At 42.1% G+C, this 11,690-nt stretch overlaps 1 pseudogene; it reads right to left on the bottom strand.

The window, feature by feature from the left end:
- Positions 1–11,482, bottom strand: part of LOC102436146 — a 66,174-nt pseudogene extending 54,692 nt beyond the window's left edge.
- Positions 11,483–11,690: the final 208 nt, after the last annotated feature.

The following is an 11,690-nucleotide window of genomic DNA, read 5'->3' as shown; positions in this document are numbered from 1 at the left end:
TAAGGGACCCCCCCCACCCATCCCCAGTGCACGAATTTCGTGCACCAGGCCTCTAGTCCTATATAATAAAAGGGTAATATGCAAATTGACCCTAACAGTGGAACGACCTGAATGACCAGCATGACCGCTGGACCAGTCACTATGAGATGCACTGACCATCTCTCGGTCCCTTCCCCAGCCAGCAGGCTCCCATTTCCTGATGGCAAAAGGGGAACCAGGGGTGGGTGGCACCAGGGGTGGGTAGCGAGGGATGTGGGTGGTGCCAGGCCAAGGGCCCACCCCTGTGGCTGATAGATAGGAGACACTCTCAGGGGCAGGGAATGGCTGACCTCTTGGTCCCCCCCACACTCCCCTTGTGAGAGGGAGCCCCGCGTCCTATAGCCGGTGGCTGTGTCAAGCAGAGTTTCGATAAGCTGAGGCTGGGGGCTGGGGGCGCCCCTGGGTGGCTGCCCCTTCAGCAGCTGCAGGAGGCTGGCCTCAGATTTTGACTTGAGCAAGTGGGGCAGGCGGGGCAGCAACTGGACAAGGGTTCCGTTGCGGAAGCCGGGCGAAGGCCGGGGTTAAAGGGCCTTTGGTAAATCTAGGGGCCAGGGCGCTGGCTCCGCCACAGGGGCTGGGGTCGCAAAGTCTTGCAAGGAGGTGGGGGAGAGGGTTCCATAGGCGGAGTCCATGGAGCAGGAGAGGCCGTCCCCGGGGCCCAGGACCAGCAGCTCTCTGGTCGGTGTGACAGATGAGGCGGTGGTACTGAGGGACATCTCGTCCGACTGGGAGCTGAAGGGGCCGCCCTCGAACTTGGGAGAGGAGAGCGTCTCCCCGGGCTCCAGCACCCCCATGGCCAGGGTCTCTGTGGAGCCATCCCAGGCGCAGTGCTGGGAGTCCAAGCTGTTGCTGCTTTTGCACAGGATGGTGGGGAAGCTGGCGGCAGAAGTGCTACTCTCCCCACCCTCCTCTTCCTCCTCCAGGCTCTGCAGGTGCTGCTGGCTGCCCGCTGTGCTCCTGCTCACGCAGCTGCTGCAACTGGTTCTGGGCATTGTAAATGGAGTCCACCCAGCCCCGGCACAAAGCCTGCCCGCTGGCCTGGAACATGTAGGCCCCCACGGCGCTATGGAACTCGTTCAGGTAGATGAGGAGGAAGGAGCCAGTGTCCCGCAGCTCCCGGCACACGATCTTGTCCACCAGCAGTGGTGGCCTGATGACCTTGGTCCTCTCAGCCTTCTTCACTGCCTTGGTCACTAAGAGCAGGTCCGTGAAGAGGAAGCAGTACACATCCATCTTGCTGTCCTTTCCCTCTTTCATCCTCAGGCTGCCCTCCAACAGCAGCTGATGCGTCTCCTCCGGGGAGGCACCAGGGATGGGCGCGGTCAGGTCCAGGTGCAGAAATTCCTTCAGGAGCTTGTCCACCTCGTCGTTGCTACCCTCCACCACCTCGTAGACGTCCATGCGGCTAACCACGGCCGCCAGCTGCTGCCGCTCCTGTCGCTGCCGCATGCACGCGTTCACGTGGTGGATGAAGCGCTCCACGGAGCTGATCATGGTGATGACGGCCTCCTTGGCACGCGGCTGGTCCCTCTTCCTCAGCACCGACTTGAGCAGCAGTGGGTACTTGGTGAGCAGCTGGTGGGGCTTGGAGAGCCTGTCGCTTAGCTTCAGCCACTGGCCCACGTCACGTAGGCCCGGAAGAGGTCGTTGTCGTGCAGCAGGCTGCGCATGTACTCCGTGCAGCCCTCCTCGTCCATGCAGTACCGGATATAGGGCTTGAAGAGGGAGCCGAACATCTTGAAGCCTTTGAGGAGGTCGCCAGGCTGTAGCAGCGCCCACGTGCGCCTCGCCTTCTCCACCATCTGCGCCATCATGCTGCCCCACAGCCCACAGTGCAGACGCGCAATCTCAGGGATGTTGCTGAACAGGAGCGGGGTGTGGAGGTGTCGGGACTCCTCCCCAGGGCGACCCTTCACCCGGGAGTCCCCGCTGCTCCATTCACCCCCTCGGTGGGTCCGCTGCTCTGGGCGCTGGGGAGGAGGAGACGGTGGAGGGCAGGCCCTGAAGCAGGAGGAAGCCGCATAAGGCAGGCAAGGAGCCCAGGACTCAAGGTGCCCCCGCCGCCACCCCGCGTCCCACTGGGGCCTGCACCCAGGAGTGCCATGGCTGCGACAGGGCCACCGGCTGGGCTTGGAGGTGAGTCCTCCAGGCACAGGCCCAGCGGCCTGCCTGGTGTGGGTGGGGATTTCGGGTCACCCTGAGGGAGGCTCCGACCTTTCTCTGCTCCTCTCCTGGTGGAGCAGCGGGACTCTGGCGCTGTGGTCAGAGGAGCTGCCTCCCAGCCCCCAGGCCACTTCTCAGAGTCAGAAATTGTGCGGCCTCGCACACAGCAGGCCCAGATCCTGCGCTAGAAAATGCGCTGCCGCCCGCCCTGCCCCACACAGGACAGGCCCGGATCCCGGATGGGGCAGGCCAGCGGCTCAGGATCCAGGAGGGGCGGCACAGCCGGATCTGCCTGAAGTATGCAAATTAGCCGCCATCTTTGTTGTCGGTTAATTTGCATATTGCACTGATTAGCCAATGGGAGGCATAGCGAAGGTATGGTCAATTACCCTGTTTGTCTATTATTAGTTAGGATAGTCTTTTGAATAATAGTAAAAAAGTTATACTTATTGAGCATTAATATCTGACAATGTTTCAGTTACCTACTGCTGAGTAACAACCACCCCAAAATATAGTGGCTTAAAGTAACATTATTTCTCAAAATTCTGAATATTGGATGGGCAGTCCTTCTGCTGGTCTTGCCCAGAATTTTCTATGTGATTGTGTTCAGTAGGGAGATTGGTAGTAGACTACTCTCAGAAGAAGCTCTTGGCCAGGGCATCTAATTTCTCCATATGGGTAACTTGGGCTTCTTCATAGTATGGCAGTCTCCAGCATTCCTAGGGGGATCATTTCAACAGCAAAGAAATCAGAACTGCCAGTCTTATTAAAACTTGGGCTTCTAAGTCCCAAAATGTCATTTTTAGTGTATTCTGTCCACTATAAGGAAGTCATACTTAAAATTTCCTCAGTTGATTACAATACTTGCTGGAGGTCATTCCTATGATTAGATTTCAGTCAATTCCAACTATACATTCATATGTCAATACAGTGTATTCTTAATGGGAGGAGGGGAGCATTTTGAGTTCAGTAAGTATGGAGATTATTTGGGAAGTATAGTTAATGAGTGTCAGCCAAATTAATAATTTCCACAGCAATAGCCAAACATGACACTTGTATTCCTCCAGAATTTTTAAATGTCTTCATGAAAATTTTAGAAACTGGAAAAAAAGAAGGCACCAGACCAGCCAAATCCAAGGGGCGAGGGGGGGGGGGTGGGCAGGGAAGAGACCATACTGCTTGTGTGAAGAGCAGCTTACTCGAATGGGAGAACTTGTTGGGAGGTCAAGTTCAGAGCAATTCATTTATTGCTTTAAATGGATTGTCTTATTTAATTCTCACAATAATCCTATCAGATCATTATTCTTTTTGCCATTTAGTAGTGACAAATTGACACAACTTACCTCTAATTCTTAGTGACCAACCAAAGTCAGAGCTTTTCCCAGACCAAATAATATCTTGCCCCTTTCACCAGCCTTTAAAGTAGAAATTATTCCAGATTTAGTTAGAGAACTGTGGGTCTGAATTTGGCTCTATTCCTTACTGTAAGCATCTCTTATCTTTCAGCCTAGAGTACTTCATCTGTGAAGCAAGAATTGGAGTATCTTATTTAGAAGGTTCTGGCAAAGATTAAAATATAACACACAAACTAAATATATAAGTTGGGAAAAGAGAGCAGTGGCTTTAAAAATTGGGATTAAATAATCCATATAGTTTTATATGCTTTTACCTAGCATTTTTGTTAATGAATCATATCCATTGGATAACAGTTTATAAAAAAGACAAATAAAAATTGAGGGTGGTTTAGAAAGTGTGTTGCAGTTTTCTATTCCTGCTTAGTATACCACTCTAAATTTTCATGTCTTAAAAAAATAGTCTATTATTCCTCACAGATCTGTGGATTTATTGTTGACAAGATCTCCTTAAGAACTTATTACGGTGGCTATCTTTGGAAAATACAATCTGCCACAAAGTTCTGTCTAGGTTCCTCATAATTAATATCCCAAAGTGGTATTTTCCCTCCTGTTGTTTTGCCTTAATTACTTTGGCAGATTCTATCACCTACTATATCTTTGACTAGAAAAAAGCTTTTTAGAATCAAAAGGGGTTCTGTGACCAGTCTCTTCAGATGCCTATGAACATTCATAGAAAAGATTGGCTGACTGACACTCCTGCTTTAGAAATCTGCTCCTGACTCCCCATATGTTTTTGGAAAAACCTCTTAGCCTCCTTTTTTTTTTTTTCCTGGAGAACTGGGGAAGGAGAATTGGACCAAATGGTGTCCTTTCCATAGCTACATTCTATGATTTTAAAAAAATCATTAAGCACTCTACAAGGGGAAATATTTTATAATCCAATTTTTTTCAGAATTCTTAAAAGCTAGGAAAATATATATTGACAACAATACTTTAACACAAACATGCACACAGTGTAAATTGATGTCTTAGATTTGTGTAGCACCTGCACAGTTTTGTAATTTGTACAATTCTAATTTGATAGAAAATATCAGGTTAATACATATTATGAAATAAGATAATTTATAATGATCTCTTTCTAATTCTGAAAATTTGATTCCATGTTAAAGTTATCTTACATATTGAGTCTATTTTAAAGGATTTTAAAAAAGAATTATAATCAGTTTTACAGAGCAAGAGGGCAAGATTTACAGTATTATCCCTTTTGTACTATAAGCCATTTTGTAGAGGAACAATAAGGAGTCAGAGGGAGACAATTTATTAGAAGGTTAGATTTTGGAGTGGCTAGGAGGGAATGGCCAAAATAATGTGGAGCTTAGGTAGACAGCACAGTAAACGAGTGGTTGAAGAAACTGGAATGTTGGTTTGGAGAACGTTGGAAACTATATGTCACACAAAGATTTAAAGGGAAATCATCTGCTGAGAAAGACATTTGAGTAGCTCTACCTGATAAACCTGGTAGAAGTTACTGAGTTCAGTGTAAAGACGTCAGCTCAGTGTAAGGCAATTTTCAATAATTACAGCCCATATTCAAGATTGATGTCCCTGAAATAGTGACGCTTCTATTACTAGAAATGTTTAAACAGAAGCCAGAATGCTCCTTGGTGGAGATGTTGCTGGAGTGACTCACAAAATGCTGAAGTACAGGGTGGGCATAGGACTAGCTGACTCCAGGGGGTTTTAGCCTTCAGGTATCTTTCTTTGTTTCTTTTGGTGATATTCTAAGGTTCTGGACAGTACTAAGGTTCTACTGAGCAACAGATGGGAAAAATACTTGCCATATCTCTAACAAGGTTCATGCAAATCTCTCAGCAAAATATGAAAATTCCAGTTGGTGAATGTTCAAAGGTCAGTGCACAAAAAAAGGAAAGAGAAATAGTTTATAAACTTATGAAAAAAAGTTCAACCACACTGGTAATAAAAGAAATAAAAATTTGAATATCAACAAAACACCATTTTATTTATTAAATTGATAAAGGTAAGACAAAATATACAATGTTGATAAAGGTGCATTGAGTAGTCAGTCTTAGACATGGTTGGTGAAGATATAAATTTGTTAGACTTTCCAAAAAGGAATTTAGAATTGTGTATACAAAGCTTAAAAAATTTTTTAAACCACTCTATATGAATATTTAGCCATACTTAAAAATCATTACTTTCTTTAGATGTAACTTTGGTATTATAGTTAAGGTAAAAAAAAACACACACAAAAAAATTTTTACATTTTGGAATACATAATGAAGTATTTACAGATAAAATAATGATGCCTAGAATTTGCTTCAAAATTATCCATTAAAGATTGGATGTGCCTGCATGAGAGTGTGGATGAAAAGTGATTGGCTATATATATATTGATTATTGTTGAAGTTGGGAAATGGTCACATGGAGACTCATTTTGTTATTCTCTCCATTTTTTATGTGTGTAAAGTTTCCACAATAAAAACAACAATAAAAATACATACTTTGACCTAAATAATTTTCCTTTTCAAAACATATCCCAATCAAGTCATCTGAATGGCACAAAAAGGTTAATGCACAAAGATAACTTCTTTTTTAAATATATATTTTTTATTGTTGATAGTTTACAGATATCTCCCATTTTCTATGGCCCGTGTCCATGGGCTATGCATATCCTATATAATAAAAGCATAGTATGCAAATTGTCCCCTCGACCAGAGTTTTTCCTAGAGTTCGACCAGGGGGCTGACCGGCCAGAGGAAGGGAGGGAGGTCCCAGCCAGAGGTGCTGGCAGGTGGCCGGGGCAAGAGAGGGAGGCCCCGGCTGGTGGCGGCAGGTGACCAGGGCAAGGGAGAGAGGCCCTGATGCTGGCAGGCAGCCAGGGGAAGGGAGGGAGTACCCGACCAGCAGCTGGCAGCCTCTAGGGACCCTACCAGTGCACAAATTTCATGTACTGGGCCTCAAGTAAATATATACTAGATGTACCAGTTAATAATGTGGATTTTTTTCAATAGATGGAGTTACACATATGTTGATATGTATGCTATTTTGTTGTATTGACAACAAGCTTCAAAACTTCATATACCAAATTTTGTGATGGTGTTAACATCATAGACATTTTTACACTTAAAAATGTCGAATTTCATGCCATAAAAAGAGCATTTGCGGGAAGTTTTAATTTATTACTTTATTTTGAAGAAAAGTGCTGCTGAAAGTTATTGTATACTTCGGGAAGCTTATGGTGAACATGCTCCATCTCAAGATACTTGTGAACGCTGGTTTAAATGCTTTAAAAGTGATGATTCTGATGTGAAAGACAAAGAACGTCCAGGTCAACCAAAAAAGTTTGAAGACCAACAATTACAAGCATTATTGGATAAAGATGCATAAACTCAAAAACAACTTGCAGAAAGATTAAATGTTGCTCAGCAAACAATTTCCGATCGTTTACAAGCAATGGGAAAGATTTCAAAGGAAGAAAAATGGGTGCCACATCAACTGAATGAAAGACAAGTGAAAAACCAAAAAGTCATCAGTAAAATGTTGCTTCAATGGCATGAAAGAAAGTCTTTTTTTGCATCGAATTGTGATTGGCAATGAAAAGTGGATTTATTTTGAGAATCCAAAATGCACAAAATCATGGGTTGATCCAGGTCAACCATCAACATCGGCTGCAAGGCCAAGTCACTTCGGAAAAAAGACAATGCTCTGCGTTTGGTGGGATCAGGAAGGTGTGGTGTATTATGAGCTTCTAAAACCAGGTAAAACCGTTAATACTGATCACTACCAACAACAAATAATCAACTTGAACCATGCTTTGATCATAAAATGACCAGAATGGGCCAGAAGACACAGCAAAGTAATTTTGCTTCATGATAACGCACCATCACACACTTCAAAACCAGTTAAAGACACGTTAAAAGATCTTGCCTGGGAAGTATTAACCCACCCACTGTATTCACCAGACCTTGCTCCTTCAGATTGCCTCTTGTTCCGATAGATGGCACATGCACTTTCTGAGCAGCACTTCAAAATGTACAAAGAAGTGGAAAATTGGGTCTCTGAATGGTTTGCCTCAAAACAAGAAAAGTTCTATTGGGACGGTATCCACAAATTACCTGAAAGATGGGGGAAATGTGTAGCTAGAGATGGACATTACTTTGAATAAAACACTTTTGATGTTTCTCTTGAAATTATCGTGTTTTCTTTTATTATAACATCCGCATTATTAACTGGTGCACCTAGTAAGTTCTTTGGTTTATCTCTTCCAGTCCCCTCAACGCCACATTGAGGTATGTCAGTCTATTCCATGCCTCCCTGCTTTTGGTTTTATTTTGTTGGTGAATTCATCTTGTTTATTAGATTCCACAAATAAGTGAGATCATGTGATATTTTCTTTCTCAGTTTGGCTTATTTCACTTAGCATAATATTTTCCAGGTCCAACCATGCTGTCCCAAAGGGTAAGAGATCTCTCTTTTTTACAGCTGCATAGTATACCATTGAGTAAATATCACATAGCGTTTTTAATTTTTTAAAAAATATATTTTATTGATTTTTTACAGAGAGGAAGGGAGAGAGACAGAGAGTTAGAAACATCAATGAGAGAGAAACATCGATCAGCCATCTCCTGCACATCTCCTACTGGGGATGTGCCCGCAACCCAAGTACATGCCCTTGACCGGAATCGAACCCGGGACCCTTCAGTCCACAGGCTGACGCTCTATCCACTGAGCCAAACCGGTTTCGGCACATAGCGTTTTTAACCATCCATCTACTCATGGGCACTTGGGCTGTTTCCAAATCTTAGCTATTGTAAATAACAGTACTATGACATAGGGGTGCACATATTCTTTCTGATTGGTGTTTTGGGGTTTTTATATTCCCAGAAGTGGGATCGCTGGGTCAAATAGAAGTTCTATTTTTAAGTTTTTGAGAAAACTCCATACTGTTTATCAGAGTGGTTGCACCAATCTGCATTCCCACCAGCAGTGTTCCCTTTTCTCCACATCCTTGGTAGCACTTGTTTGTTGATTTTTTGATGATAGCCATTCTGACAGGTATGAAGTGATATCTTATTATGGTTTTAATTTGCATTTCTCTGATGATTAGTGACTGAGCATTTTTTCATATGTTTCTTGGCCATTTGTATGTCATTTTTGGATAAATGTTTATTCAGGTCTTCTGTCCATTTTTTAATTGGATTTTTTGTCATCCTTTTGTTGAGTTTTATGAGTACTTTATATATTTTTTTATATTAACCCCTTATCAGATGTATCATTGGCAAGTATGTTCTCCCATACAATGGGTTCCCTTTTCATTTTGATGGTGGTTCCTTTTGCTGTGCAGAAACTTTTTATTTTTATGTAGTCCCATTTGTTTATTTTCTCCTTAGTTTCCTTTGTCCTGGGAGATATACCCATAAAATATTGTTACGTGAGTGTCTGAGATTTTGCTGCCTATATTCTTCTTAAGATTTTTATGGTTTCATGCCTTACATTTAAGTCTTTTATCCACCTTAAGTTTATTCTTGTGTATGGTATAAATTGGTGGTCTGGTTTCATCTTTTTGCATGTGTCTGTCTAGTTTTCCCAGCACCATTTGTTGAAGAGACTCTCTTTACTCCATTATATGTTCTTGCCACCTTTGTCAAATATTAATTGACCGTAATAGTGTGGGTCAATTTCTGGGGTCTCTGTGCTAATCCATTGGTCTATATGCCTGTTCTTGTGCCAGTACCAGGCTGTTTTAATTATAAAGCAGTAATGGCTTTGTAGTATAACTTGATATCTAGTATTGTGCTCCCTCCTACTGCATTCTTTTTTCTCAAGATTGCTGCAGCTATTTGGGGTCTTTTATGGTTCCATATAAATATTTGGAATATTTTTTCTAGCTCTGTCAATTTTAATAGTGATTGCGTTGAATCTGTAGATTGCTTTGAGTAGTATAGACATTTTAATGATGTTAATTTTTCCAATTCATGAACATGGTATACATTTCCATTTGTTTGTATCTTCCTCTATTTCTTTTTTCAATGTCCTATAGTTTTCCAAGTACAGGTCTTTTACATCCTTGGTTCAGTTTATTCCTAGGTATCTTAATTTTTTTTTATAGTGGTAAATGGGATTGCTTTTTTAGTTTCACTCTCTGAGAATTCATTATTGGTGTATAAAAATGCTATTGATTTGTGGATGTTGATTTTGTATCCTGCTACCTTGCTGAATTCATTTATGAAGTCTAGTATTTTCCTGGTGGAGTTTTTAGGGTTTTCTATGTGCAATATCATGTCATTTGAAAATAATAAAAGTTTTATAAAGGTAATTTTTTAATATCTCTATGGTCACTCTTCTGCAGTGTAATTCACCTGTGTAAACTATTTGGTGGCATCCCATTATTGCCAGGATTAAAACCAAAAACTTGAACCTTTCTGTAAGGCCTTGTATCATCTGACCTCTATTTACCTTGACTTGCCAAGATGTCCCAAAGCACTCTGTGACCCACCACTTTGGTCTTCTCTCAGGGAATACCCTCCCCTGTCCACCACTCTCCTTCAGGTCATCTCTTACTTCGACTCCAAAGCCCAGGTCAATGCTACTTCTTTGGGGAAGCATTTTTGCATTCATTGGATGGGATTAGGTCCTCTGTCATATGCTCTCAAAGCACTGCACTCTTCTCTCTCCTAGCTCTTTTCTCAATTCTAAATAAGTAACTAATTATATAAATTATACTAGCTGTGTAATGACTGCCAACCCCTCTCCATGACCTTCACTCTTCCACTTATAATTGTATCTTCTAGAATTCTAACTATAACAGGAATTCAATAAAACTGGGTTGAATTAATTAATTAATAAAAGTAATCTAAACTCACTTCAGCCAGCCAAACTCTGTGGTTGACTCCTCTCTCTACCTTGGTAATATTTCTGAGTATTAAAATGGAATAACAAGTTTTTAACCTTCCCAAGGCAATGGTAGGATGAGAGGCTTAAAAGGTAGGGTACTGCCTACTCTTCTCCCACCTTTGAATTCTAATGGTGAAATGTATTTTAGAACTGGTGGGAGCCTCCTTTGCCTCATGAGAAAACCTCTCTACCCTCTCCTCAACAGAAATTCCCTTTATTCTATAGCCAGGACCACTTTGCACAGTGGTGTTAACGGAGAGAGTAGAGAAAATCTCCAAAATATCAATATCTTATCAGAGGATGAGTGCCTCAGAGAGCAAAGTGATTAGGAGTAGAAAAAGAGAGAACTTCCATGTACAACGTGACCGGCTTTTATTCCATTTGCTCACTAACATATATTCCAGGGACAGCTGCATTCCTTTGGCTTCTGGTCTAAGCTAATGAAGTCAACAAAGTCTAATCAAGGAGAGATGTTCCTGGTAATTAAATAATGAATGGGATTTTGCTATGGTCTATATTAAATTAATTTATTTCTAGAGAAAATGAGTCTACTTCCTGGCTACCTCATTTTCATAATCTAGACAATGGAAATAGGAGGCAATAGAAAAAAAATGTCATCTCTAAATTCTACTGCAATTCCTGGTGGTTCTCATGTATGTTCTGACTCCTTTTTAAAGAGTCCAGGCCAGAATTCCCCTCAAGTTGGGTTTGTCTGATTGTTTCTCACAATTAGATTCAGATGAAACATTTTTTAGTGGAAATTCTATATATATGATAACGTGTGACACGTTATGTCATTTTGTTCTCTATCTCCATTCCCACCCCACTACACACACACTTTAGAAATAGATAACACTCACATAGCTCTATAAGGCTAAGCCTGTTCCTAAAATAGACAGCTTTTATTCTTTTATAGTCTGACTAGGCAAGATATTCAAAGGTTTTGTTTATTTCTGAATAAGCAAATATCTGGGCTCACCATTGACTTACCTTTTCCAATTAAACCCCATAACCTTTGGCTAAAGATTCTGGACATGTTCTCCATAAAGATTCCAATTTGTTTGGAAGAATTGCCCAAGGGTTGCACAGAGGGAAATGTTAGACAAGAAAAGAAAGATACAAGGACAAATGAACATTCTCAACATAGAGCATGTGTAACAGAGCATGGTCATGTGCTTTCATTCATTCAACAAATAATTTTGAGCCAAGCACCGTTCT

The sequence above is a fragment of the Myotis lucifugus genome, unplaced genomic scaffold, assembly GCF_000147115.1.
Source record: "Myotis lucifugus unplaced genomic scaffold, Myoluc2.0 scaffold_50, whole genome shotgun sequence".
In the NCBI taxonomy this organism is placed as follows: domain Eukaryota; kingdom Metazoa; phylum Chordata; class Mammalia; order Chiroptera; family Vespertilionidae; genus Myotis; species Myotis lucifugus.
The sequence above is the reverse complement of the archived record's forward strand: the minus strand, read 5'-3'. Positions and strand labels throughout refer to the sequence as shown.